The following is a 12,773-nucleotide window of genomic DNA, read 5'->3' on the forward strand; positions in this document are numbered from 1 at the left end:
CAGATTGGGAAGACAGATCGGAGAAGGACATGGGATGAGGGAGATGAGGGAGAGACAGATGGAGAGAGGATAGAGTGGGAGATGGAGACAGGGTGGAGATGGTGGAGACAGATGAGGAGGGACATGGGATGAGGGAGATAGGGGATGAGGGAGAGCAAGATGAGGGAGAGACTTATGGGGAGACAGTGGAGATGGGGGAGACAGATGGGGGGGAGACAGATGGGGGGAGATGATGAGGGAGAGAGAGATGAGGGAGAGACCGATGGAGAGAGGATAGAGTGGGAGATGGAGACAGGGTGGAGATGGTGGAGACAGATGAGGAGGGACATGGGATGAGGGAGATTGGGGATGAGGGAGAGCAAGTTGAGGGAGAGACTGATGGGGAGACGGTGGAGATGGGGAGACAGATGGGGAGAGATGGTGAGGGAGAGGGAGATGAGGGAGAGACCGATGGGGAGAGGGTGATGGGGAGTGGGTGGAGATGTGGGAGACAGATGGGGAGTTGGAAACATGAATTACCTCTAAATGGTGTTGAGATCACTTCCTGCAATGAATAAACACGTTTTAAGCACACAAAGTGAGCATGTGGGTCATTTTAAGTCACTTTTACCCATGCGCCAAATCTTGAGTTTTGGCTCCCTAGAAGCATGAAAATGACTATAAATATGGTAATTTTAGCTCCAAAAGTGATGATCCACATCTGAAAGTCAAAATTAGTTGAAAGATTTAAATTTACAAAACTGACCATTTTGGTCCTCAGAGCAATTTCCTCAGGTCGCGGGTCATCGATTATTTTGCATGAAAATTCGGACCTTCTTGCATGAACATGAATTACCTCTAAATGGTGATTATATCACTTCCCGCAGTGACTAAACACATTTTAAGCCCTCAAAGTGAGCATTTGAGTCATTTTAAGTCACTTTTACCCCTGTGCCAAATCTTGAGTTTTGGCTTCCTAAAGCTTGAAAATGACTATAAAGATGCTCATTTTAGCTCCAAAAGTGATGATCCACATCTGGAAGTCAAAATTAGTTGAAAGATGGAAATTTTCAAAAGGGACCATTTTCGTAATTTCAGAGCAAATTCCTTACTTCGCGGGTCATCTATCATTTTGCATGAAATATCGGACTTTATCGCATGAACATGAAATATCTCTAAATGCTGTTTACATCACTTCCCGCAGTGAATAAACATGTTTTAAGCCCTCAAAGTGTGCATTTGAGTCATTTTAAGTCACTTTTACCCTTGAGCCAAATCTTGAGTTGTGGCTCCCTAGAAGCATGAAAATGACTTTAAACATGCTCATTTTATCTCTAAAAGTGATGATCCACATCGAAAAGTCAAAATTAGTTGAAAGATTTAAATTTTCAAAACTGACCATTTTGGTCCTCTCAGAGCAATTTCCTCAGGTCGCGGGTCATCGGTAGTTGTGCATGAAAATTCGGACCTTCTAGCATGAACATGAATTACCTCTAAATGTTGTTTATATCACTTCCCGCAGTGAATAAACACATTTTAAGCCCTCAAAGTGAGCATTTGAGTCATTTTAAGTCACTTTTACCCTTGCGCCAAATATTTAGTTTTGGCTCCCTAGAAGCTTGAAAATGACTTTAAAAATGATAATTTTAGCTCGAAAAGTGATGATCCACATCTGAAAGTAAAAATTAGTTGAAAGATGGAAATTTTCAAAACGGACCATTTTGTTCCTCTCAGAGCAATTTCCTCAGGTCACGGGTCATCAATCCTTTTGCATGAAAAATCGGACCTTCTCGCATGAACATGAATTACCTCTATGGTGTTTATATCACTTCCTGCAGTGAATAAACATGTTTTAAGCCCTCAAAATGCAGATTTGGGTCATTTTAAGTCACTTTTACCCATGTGCCAAATCTTGACTTTTGGCTCCCTAGAAGCAGGAAAATGACTATGATCATGCTCATTTTATGGAGATGGGATGGAGATGGAGATGGGGAGTTGGAGACAGGATGGGGAGATGGAGATGGAATGGAGAGATGGAGATTGGATGGTAAGGGACGGAGATTTAATGTAAATAAAGTAGAGAGATAATGGAGATAAACGGGAGATAAATTGGGGATAAAATGGAGATAAAATGGAGGAAAAATAGGGAAAAATGGAGCAAAAGTGGAGCTAAAATGGGGATAAAGTGGACATCAAATGGGGATAAAATGGAGATAAAATGGGGCTAAAGTGGAGCTAAAATGGGAATAAAGTGGGGTTAAAACACGGATAAAATGGGGCTATAGTGGAGATAATGTGGAGATAAAATGGGGCTTAAGTGGAGATAAATGGGGATAATACAGGGATAGCATGGAGATTAAGAAGAGATAAAATGTGGATTAAACAGCGATATAATGGAGGTACAAAGAGGATATTATGGGGAGATAATATGGGCAGATGGGGAGGGAGATGGGGGAGACGGATGGGGAGACGGATGGGGAGACAGATGGGGGAGACTGATGACCAGATTGGGGAGACAGATCGGAGAAGGACATGGGATGGGGGAGATGAGGGAGAGACAGGTGGAGAGAGGATAGAGAGGGAGATGGGGACAGGGTGGAGATGGTGGAGACAGATGAGGAGGGACATGGGATGAAGGAGATTGGGGATGAGGGAGAGCAAGTTGACGAAGAGACTGATGGGGAGACGGTGGAGATGGGGAGACAGATGGGGGAGAGATGATGAGGGAGAGTCCGATGGGGAGAGGGTGATGGGGAGTGGGTGGAGATGGGGGAGACAGATGGGGAGTTGGAAACATGAATTACCTCTAAATTTATTTATTTATTTATTTTTTGATATTTGATAAAGCGCGAACAAATGCCCGCAGGCGTGTCGGCGCTATTACTATTGCAGACTTCTCCTATACTGGGCTTACTATTATTTAAGGTTAAACAACCAAGTTTTCAATTGCTTTCTGAATGACAAGAGATTTGGGCTTGTTCTGATGGATTGGGGGAGAGTATTCCACAATTTCGGGGCAGCAACAAGAAAACGACTATCTCCCCATGTGACAAGTTTGGTGCGGGGAACCACCAACTCATTCAAATTGGCTGAGCGGAGAGAGCGGGAAGGATTATATGGAGTAAGCTGGTCTCTCAGGAATTGAGGTGCTTGTTGGTGCAATGATTTAAAAACTATGCACAAGGTCTTAAATTTAACTCTATTCCTGATAGGGAGCCAGTGATAGCTTCTGATGGTATTGGCTATGGATTTGTATCTGGGGGTTCCCGAGAGAAGTCTGGCAGCTGCATTCTGCACTGTCTGCATTTTCTTAATGACCCTGATTTGGGCGTTGGCAAACAAGCCATTGCAATAATCTAATGCTGACAGGACTAGCACGCTTACCAGAGTCTGGCCTACGCTCTTTGGGAGAAAAGGCAAGATCTTTTTTACCATTCATAGTTTATAGAAGGCCGTGGTGGCCGTCTGATTGGCGTGTGCCATGAAATTCAGGTCGTTATCAAAGATGACACCTAAGTTCCTTACCTTGGAGGTTGGTATTGGCAACGTTCCGAAGGACGCTGGCCACCAGACTGAGGACCAAAAGGGACGAAGCTGTCCGAAGATTACCACCTCCATTTTTTCGGAGTTTTATTTTAAACAGTTTGCCGACATCCATTGTCCGATTGCCAGCATACCTGTTTTAAAATTCTCCGCCACTGTTTCTTCGTCATTCTTGATGGTTAGAATCAGCTGGGTGTCATCCACATATGAGGTAAGGTTCATCCCATGGGCTTTGATGGTTTTAGCTAGGTCCGACACATAAATGTTAAATAGTGTCAGACTCAGGGATGAACCTTGAGGTACCCCACATGGCAGAGACAATTCAGCTGATTCAAACGGTCCAAACATGACTGCTTGTGACCTTTCCCTCAAGAATGAAGTCAGCAGATCTTTAGCTCGGCCCTGCACACCCATCTTCTCAACACGGTCGACCAAAATCTGATAGTCGACCGTGTCGAAGGCTGCGGAGAGGTCCAAAAGCACCAGTAGTGCAGAGCCTCCTTGGTCTCGGATGACTCTAATGTCATCCGCAGCCTTGATTAGAGCGGTTTCCGTTTCATGAAACTTGCAAAATCCGAATTGGGTTTCGTCGAGAAGATGGTGTAACTCAATAAAAGCTGCAAGTTGAGAGTTCATGGCTTTTTCTGCCACTTTAGCCAGAAAAGGGAGGTTGGCGATTGGTCTATAATTGTTTAGCTCTGTTTTATCTAGGCCAGGTTTTTTCAGAAGGGGCTTCAGAAGGTTTTTTTTTAACAGGCTAGGATAAGTTCCAGTGCTAAACATAAGGTTACAGAATTGACTTATGATTGGGATCAAAATATCCATGATAGGGCGCAAAGTTTTCAGGGGGCATGGATCCAATGCCGAACCCGATTTAATAGATTTTATAATGTCTCCAACTTGGGTCTCTGAGATTTCCCCAAACTGTGAAAATATATTGGTAGTAGGCGACGTATTTGTATCATTGGTGCTATGAGTAGCAGATGAGGTAAACATGGAATAAATATCATTTACTTTTGTAAAAAAGAAGGATGCTAAGGAGTCACAGAAAATTTGAGAGGTCGGGGGATTAAGGTCCGGGGCATTTCCTGCCAACTGCTTGGTTATCTCATAAAGCCTTTTGTTTGAATTTTTTGCGCTCTCGATTTGCTCACCAAAATACTTTTTTTGGCCTCCATAATCAGAGATTTATACTGAACTAAGAGCTCCTTATAAATTTGTTTGCTTTCCTCATCATAATTTCTTCTCCAGTACCTTTCTCTGTTTCTACAGCGTTGTTTAAATTTTCTAAGTTCCTCAGAATACCAAGGTGCTGAGGGAGAATTCCGATTTCTAGATATAAGTTTGGTCGGTACTAAATTACTGATGGCTTGATCCAGCCAATCTTGGTATTGCATTATTGCTATTTCTGGATCTTTGGACAGAGTTGGTTTAGTCTCGTCCAAAGAAACCTTAAGGTTCGGGATGTTAGTGTCTTTCCAGACTTTGAAAGGTTCACGTCTAAGTGGGGGTGTTCTTGAGCTCGGTACCTCGTCGATACTTATAGTACCTAAGACCAAATGGTGGTCCGTCCAAGTCATTGGGAGGACCTCGGTGATTTGCAGATCTTCCAAATTAGTGAAAATACCATCCAATGTGTGTCCTGCAACATGGGTGGGTTTATTCACCAATTGTGAGAGCCCAAAAACCTCCATGTCTGACAGAAGGGACAGAGTGTCTTTATCCTCACTTCTGTCAAGATGGAAATTAAAGTCTCCTAATACTGTTATGGATTTCTCCGTTGCCAAGGATTCCAAGATAGCGGCAACCTCTCTGAGGAATCCGGAACGGACTCCCGGCCGCCTATACAATACCATACCTCTAAAATTGTATGAGGAGGAAAGGTGAATATCGAACTGTAACGCTTCACATGGAACTGTGGGTATTGGTGAGGTTCGAATGTTATATATGTCTCGGGCAATTATAGCTATCCCACCTCCCCTTTTGCCTTGTCTGTCATGTCTGTATGCTCTGAAGCCGTTAGGGACGGCTATCACCAGGTCTGGGTCTGATGATTTATCCATCCAAGTTTCCGTTAGAAACATTATGTCAATCTCCCTATCTAGGAGTATATCAGCTATTTCTTGCCTGTGTTTGGCCAGAGAGCGAACATTAATGAGGGCTATTTTGTTTTTTTGTTTATAATGTCTCTGATTGCAACTTTCCACCGGTTTATTTATTAGGGGGATGGAAGCCTGACAGTGTTTGCATTCTAAGAGATTACTATGTATAGCGGATTCTAGGCTATATTTAGGACATCCATCTGAAGGCGGTGGACATAAATCAGTCAACATTTGCGATGAGTAGGATGGGAGGCGGGTTGCAGTAAAAGAACCAGGGGGAGTGGCCCTAGGCCCGGATCCAGCGCGGACGGGCGCAGACGGGCTTGCCTTTGGCGCGCCGCCGGCGCGCCCGCTGCGCCCGCCCGCCCGCTGCGCGGACGGGATGACATCCTCTGTTTATACTGTCTGGAGGAGGGTGGGAGGTGTCCTGCAACTGGACCGCCAACCCTTTCTCCCTCCAAGATGGCGCCTTTCCCCCGCGTCGTCAGCCCGCAGTCGGCTGCGCCGGGATGAAAGGGTGAGTGGAACGAGCCTCGGTGCAACGCTAGTCTTGCACTCGAGAACCTCTTAAATGGTAATTCTTAAAACAGTCCTGTTTAAAATATATACAACGTTAAAAATATTATTACCACAATTATTACCACCGAAAATAGGGAGAGTATAGTAGAACCCCCGGCTTCCCGCCTCAGGGGAGAAGTAGACAAAGTACAGCGTTTATTGGGCACCACTCCTTAAATATCCGGGAGGGCGGGAGGCGTCCTGCAACTGGACCGCCAACCCTTTCTCCCTCCAAGATGGCGCCTTTCCCCCGCGTCGTCAGCCCGCAGTCGGCTGCGCCGGGATGAAAGGGTGAGTGGAACGAGCCTCGGTGCAACGCTAGTCTTGCACTCGAGAAGCTCTTGAATGGTAATTCTTAAAACAGTCCTGTTTAAAATATATACAACGTTAAAAATATTATTACCACAATTATTACCACCGAAAATAGGGAGAGTATAGTAGAACCCCCGGCTTTCCGCCTCAGGAGAGAAGTAGACAAATGGTGTTGAGATCACATCCTGCAGTGAATAAACACGTTTTAAGCACACAAAGTGAGCATGTGGGTCATTTTAAGTCACTTTTACCCATGCGCCAAATCTTGAGTTTTGGCTCACTAGAAGCATGAAAATGACTATAAATATGGTAATTTTAGCTCCAAAAGTGATGATCCACATCTGCAAGTTTAAATTAGTTGAAAGATTGAAATTTTCAAGACTGACCATTTTGGTCCTCTCAGAGCAACTTCCTCAGGTCGCGGGTCATCAATCGTTTTGCATGAAAAATCACCTTCTTGCATGAGCATGAATTACCTCTAAATGGTGTTTATATCACTTCCCGCAGTGAATAAACATGTTGTAAGCCCTCAAAGTGCGGATTTGGGTCATTTTAGGTCACTTTTACAAGAAAATTCGGACCTTCTGGCATGAACAAGAATTTCCTCTAAATGGTGATTATATCACTTCCCGCAGTGAATGAACAGATTTTAAGCCCTCAAAGTGAGCATTTGAGTCATTTTAAGTCACTTTTACCCTTGAACCAAATCTTGAGTTTTGGCTCCCTAGAAGCTTGAAAATGACTTTAAACATGCTCATTTTAGCATCGTTTTGCATGAAAAATCACCTTCTTGCATGAACATGAATTACCTCTAAATGGTGTTTATATTACTTCCCGCAGTGAATAAACATGTTTGAAGCCCTCAAAGTGCGGATTTGGGTCATTTTAAGTCACTTTTACCCATGCGCAAAATCTTGAGTTTTGGCTCCCTAGAAGCATGAAAATGACTATAAATATGGCAATTTTCCCTCCAAAAGTGATGATCCACATCTGAAAGTCAAAATTAGTTGAAAGATGGAAATTGTCAAATCGGACCATTTTGATCCTCTCAGAGCAATTTCCTCAGGTCGCGGGTTATCGATGGTTTTGCATGAAAATTCGGACCTTCTTGCATGAACAGGAATTACCTCTAAATTTTGATTATTATATCACTTCCCGCAGTGAATAAGCACATTTTAAGCTCTCAAAGTGAGCATTTGAGTCATTTTAAGTCACTTTTACCCTTGCGCCAAATCTTGAGTTTTTACTCCGTAGAAGCTTGAAAATGACTATAAACATGCTCATTTTAGCTCCAAAAGTGATGATCCACATCTGAAAGTCAAAATTAGTTGAAATATGGAAATTTTCAAAACGGACAATTTTGGTCATCTCAGAGCAATTTCCTCCGGTCGCGGGTCATCGGTCGTTTTGCATGAAAATTCGGACCTTCTAGCATGAACATGAATTACCTCTAAAACAAATATGGCGCCCAACGTTTGGTAAGGCAATAATTTAACGCTAGATACTAGAGTAACTCAGTCGTGCTTTTCACACAGACCCCTTTTCCCGTAAAAAACTCCAATAGACGTCTGGAGTGCCGCCAAAACTTAGTAGGAAGAGATTCCTATGTATTAGTTTTTGGTTTAGTCAACGTTGAAGGATACAGTGTTCCACAATATTGTGCACCTAATCTTTGTTTCCTTGAAACTTGCTCTGCAAACTTTCAGTCAGTAAAATGACGGAAAGTGATGAAGAAAGGGAGAGAGCTAGAATAGCTACTCAACTTTTGGCAGAAGACACAAGTCTCCAACAAAATGAACCGGATGCAAAACTCATCCCGGTAAATATAAGGAAAACCTTAACTATAAAACCTATAGAAAATGGAGTATCATCAAGAGGTGGTACAGTCATATTTGTTGTCGAGGCACATGAATATCGGCAGACAGAGGTATTCTATTCATGGATAACTTTTCCAGCAGCAAACGCTGTGACACGCGAGTTCCACTACTACAAAATAGAGGAACCACCAGAGGAATACGTTCCTTTAGAGGAATTTGAAATTCCACTAACTTACCAAGAGCATGAGCTCTGGTTTAATGGCGCCCTAAAACATCAAATTACCAGGCTCGGTCCACTAGGTAGACCAGGAGCCACATGGCCGGTTCTAGCAAGCTATACACCACATCCTGACATTGAAAAAATGTCAGACAGAGAACTTTTAGTTCAGTTAAAACAATTAAATAAAATACATAGACAATTGGTACAATATGTCATGCGGACTTTAACAGTCCAACCAGCAATAAAAATTCCACAGCACACCCCTCACCAGAGGAACACAAATAAAATTACACCGCAGAATATACAATCATGCATTGGTAAAATATCCGAAAAACGGGAACAAATTCCATTCTGGTTAGCTCAAACAATTACTCAGATAGAGGCAGTATTTCCTGATACTACCCCTCACGAAAAACACAGAAATCTGACAATCTGCCTACCAATGGGGATTGCACCACATGTGGAGGACTGTGACACTTGGGTAACAGTCTTTGCTTCAATATACACAAAAACACATGGTCTTCTGTCTATGGCGGTTATACGAGATGTACTAAGACAGATTCAAAATGAATACGGTCCAGAGCCTGCTTTAAATCTAGGTATGAAATTACTGAAAGACTTTAAGCAAGTCTCGGCTATACTACTAGCCAACATAAAAGGAGAAGCAGCATCCATGGCGATCCGCCAAAAATTAAAAGAAACAGACATAGCAGACCAACCTTTTGAGCTTGCCAGAATAATTGAAAAATCCTATGAAGAATTAGGTAGAAATAGTTTGGGTGGGAAACCACTAAAACCCCAACTAACTGAAAATCCTGAAAAGACTTTCATTAAAAATAATCTCAATTCTCAAAAGAAGAAGTGGGAGGGTAATAAGCAAACCACTCCCAGAGAAAAACATTTTCAGACCAGAGAAAGGTCTCCCCAACGAAGAGATAGATCTCCAGAAAGGGGGGGCAAGTCTCCACAACGGGAGCCCTCTGAAAAAAGATATAACCTTAGAAATAGGGACAATTTGAGAAAGCCTGACAGATGTCAAGATATTGATACACGTCCCTCTCGATCTTTTCAGACTTCCTCACAGAAATCGGAAAGAAGAGGATGGTCAGAACATAAAGAAGAGCGCGTCAAGTCCAAAGACAAAGAACCTGCTCATCAAAGTAAAAAATTATAATTTCCCAAAAAGAAGGTAGCAAGCATTAAAGTAAAACATGCCGAGGATCCTGAGGACACAACTCAAGAACGGAGAATGGGCCCAAACAATGCTAGACAGCGCAGCAGAAGTGACCATAGCTCGCAAGATCCTAATGAATCTTCTGGAGACAGTGGACACAAATGAATACATTCAGGTGGAAACGGCAGACACCAGAGTTAGCATGCCCCATAAACTATATGAAATAACGATACGTATAGAGGAGGACAAAACTAGGAAAATAAGAGGTCTCTTTTGGGAGAATCTATCTAAAGACTATGATATCCTTCTAGCAGAGAGAGACTGGCCACCAGAGTTTGTTAGGGAGTGCCGACATGGCGAAGAAATTATTATGCCTGCCTTCTCAAATCACATTCCAATTCATAAAAAATACACATATGCAAGAAAATTTGCAGTGGCCCAAGCCCCTGCATTATATAAAAAGCACTAAAGTATAATATCGTGAGCAAAAAATATAAAACAACATTAGATATTTCAAATGTTTTTTTCTGTCAAAACATTGCACCAGAAAGCAGGTATTTGACCGCTTTCTCCAGCATGGGAGCCCAAAAGCAATTTTGTCATCTCCCACAGGGATTCAAGAATAGCCCAGGATTATTTTCAGCCAGGGAAACAGAGTTACTACAAATATGTGATGATGAGGCATTATCCTATGTCGATGACATCTATCTTACAGATAATGACCTGGAGACACACTTGAAAAGAGTGAACACCATTATACTTGGGTTCGCATCTGAAGGGTACAAATTTAACTTTAAAAAATCACAAATTGCCTATCTAACTGTCCTATTTTTAGGATTAGAATTATCAAGTGAAAGCAAAAGCCTAGCAGACAACTTCTTAGAGAAGTGTGCAGTACTCCAAGCTCCAAAAACGCTGAAAAACTTACAGTCAATTCTAGGTTTCCTGAACTTCGGAAGAACTTATATTCTAAATTATGCAGAGAAGGTTAAACCACTCTACGAATTATTAAAACCTGATTTCAAACCAATTAATTGGACTCAGAAACACACAGAAATTTTACGATCATTGCAAACACACAGAAATTTTACGATCATTGCAAACAGACATGTTAACTAAAACAAAACTGCAAACACGCGCAAACGAACGCAACCTTGTAATCCGAGTCATCCCAGGAAGATGCGGATTTACATACCTGACCTCTAATGAGGAATAAACAGTACCAATAGCTTATAAATCACACTTGTACACACAAGCTGAAATGCAATTCAGTTCTACTGAAAAAATTCTGACTGCGGTTCAAACAGCTGTAGCAAAAGAAAAAGCCCTAGCTCAAGGGAAGAGAATATCTGTTTTAACAGCAGTATCAGCCCTTGAGGCAGTAACAAGACCAAGCATTCCAAATGCAATGGCATTAGATCCAAAATGGATACAATGGGTTAATTCTCTTGCTGCAACTGACGTGATACACGCATTTGATCCCAAAATGAAGAAGCTAGAACAACTAGAATACGAAAAAGAATGTCCTCTGTCGATCGAAATTCTACCTCTGGAACAGTGCACCTGTGTAATCTACACAAACAGATTTGCACAACACTACGTTGTGGATAAAGAAGTTTACAATGCTGCGTGTGCGATTGTTAAAGGTCGCTGCCGCTTAGGTAAATTCAGACCGAGGGTCACTAAAACTGAATCAATTGGAAAATGTACAGCTCAGCGAGCTGAACTGCTAAATTTGAAGATGGCGCTTGAAAATGCCGATCGCGAATTCCCCACACTAAGGGGTCCATTACGATGGCGGACGGAAGGACGACCGCAGGCCTGGAGAAGGCGGAAAATGCCTTTTTCCAGTCCGCCTGCCGCGGTCCGTCCGTCCGCCATATTAGGATGGGAAACACTGTCAAAAGTCCGTATGCGGCGGAAGAGCACGCACTGCCGCGGAACTACACCCGACCCCGCGGCGGACGTAACCAATCCAGAGACACCGCCGTACGGAATGACGTCTCTGACCGTCCTCTAAATCACGATGGCGGAAAACACACATAAAATTCCTGCGGAAAAACAACCTGCCTGAACACGGCGGATTCCCCACAGCGAAGATACAACACATTGCAGAGATACCCACCACAAGCAGCTCGACGTCATGGACCCAGCGCTACACGCATTTCTGATACTCTTCGTGCTCCTCCACCAGCAAGTCATGGACCATCACCGACGACGACGCAGGTATGCCAACACACCAATTGCTGTCGGAAGGGGAGTACCTGCCATTGCTGTGACGTTGGGAGGGGGAGTGTCATGTTTGAGAAACTTCATTTACGATCACACCAATATATCCACAATGCAAGTACACAACCAGGAATGACAATGACAAACCACTACACATGATTGACTTGCTTTATTAAACATAATAGGGGTATAATCTTACAGTAGCCAAGAGCATGGGCATTGGGTACAACAGAGCAGGTACATCAGAGGCAGCACATGAGAGGGCACAATGCAGTATCAGAACAGCAACAGGGCAGTGGTCGTAACAGAGCAGGTACATCAGAGGCAGCACATGAGAGGGGCTAAGTGCATCAACAGTCCATGGCACAGAGCAGGTGCATCAGAGGCAGCACATGAGAGGGCACAATGCAGTATCAGAACAGCAACAGGGCAGTGTGGCCAACAGAGCAGGTACATCAGAGGCAGCACGTGAGAGGGCAGAATGCAGTATCAGAACAGCAACAGGGCAGTGTGGGCAACAGAGCAAGTACATCAGAGGCAACATAATATATGGGCTCAGTGCATTAACAGTCCATTGCACAGAACAGTTACATCACTGGCAGCACATGAGAGGGGATACGTGCATCAACAGTCCATTGCACAAAACAGTGACATCACTGGCTGCATATGAGAGGGGCTAAGTGCATCAACAGTCCATTGCACAGAACAGTTACATCAGAGGCAGCACATGAGAGGGCAGAATGCAGTATCAGAACAGCAACAGGGCAGTGTGACCAACAGAGCAGGTACATCAGAGGCAGCACATGAGAGGGCAGAATGCAGTATCAGAACAGTAACAG

This window comes from Lissotriton helveticus, chromosome 5_1 (assembly GCF_964261635.1).
Source record: "Lissotriton helveticus chromosome 5_1, aLisHel1.1, whole genome shotgun sequence".
NCBI lineage: Eukaryota > Metazoa > Chordata > Amphibia > Caudata > Salamandridae > Lissotriton > Lissotriton helveticus.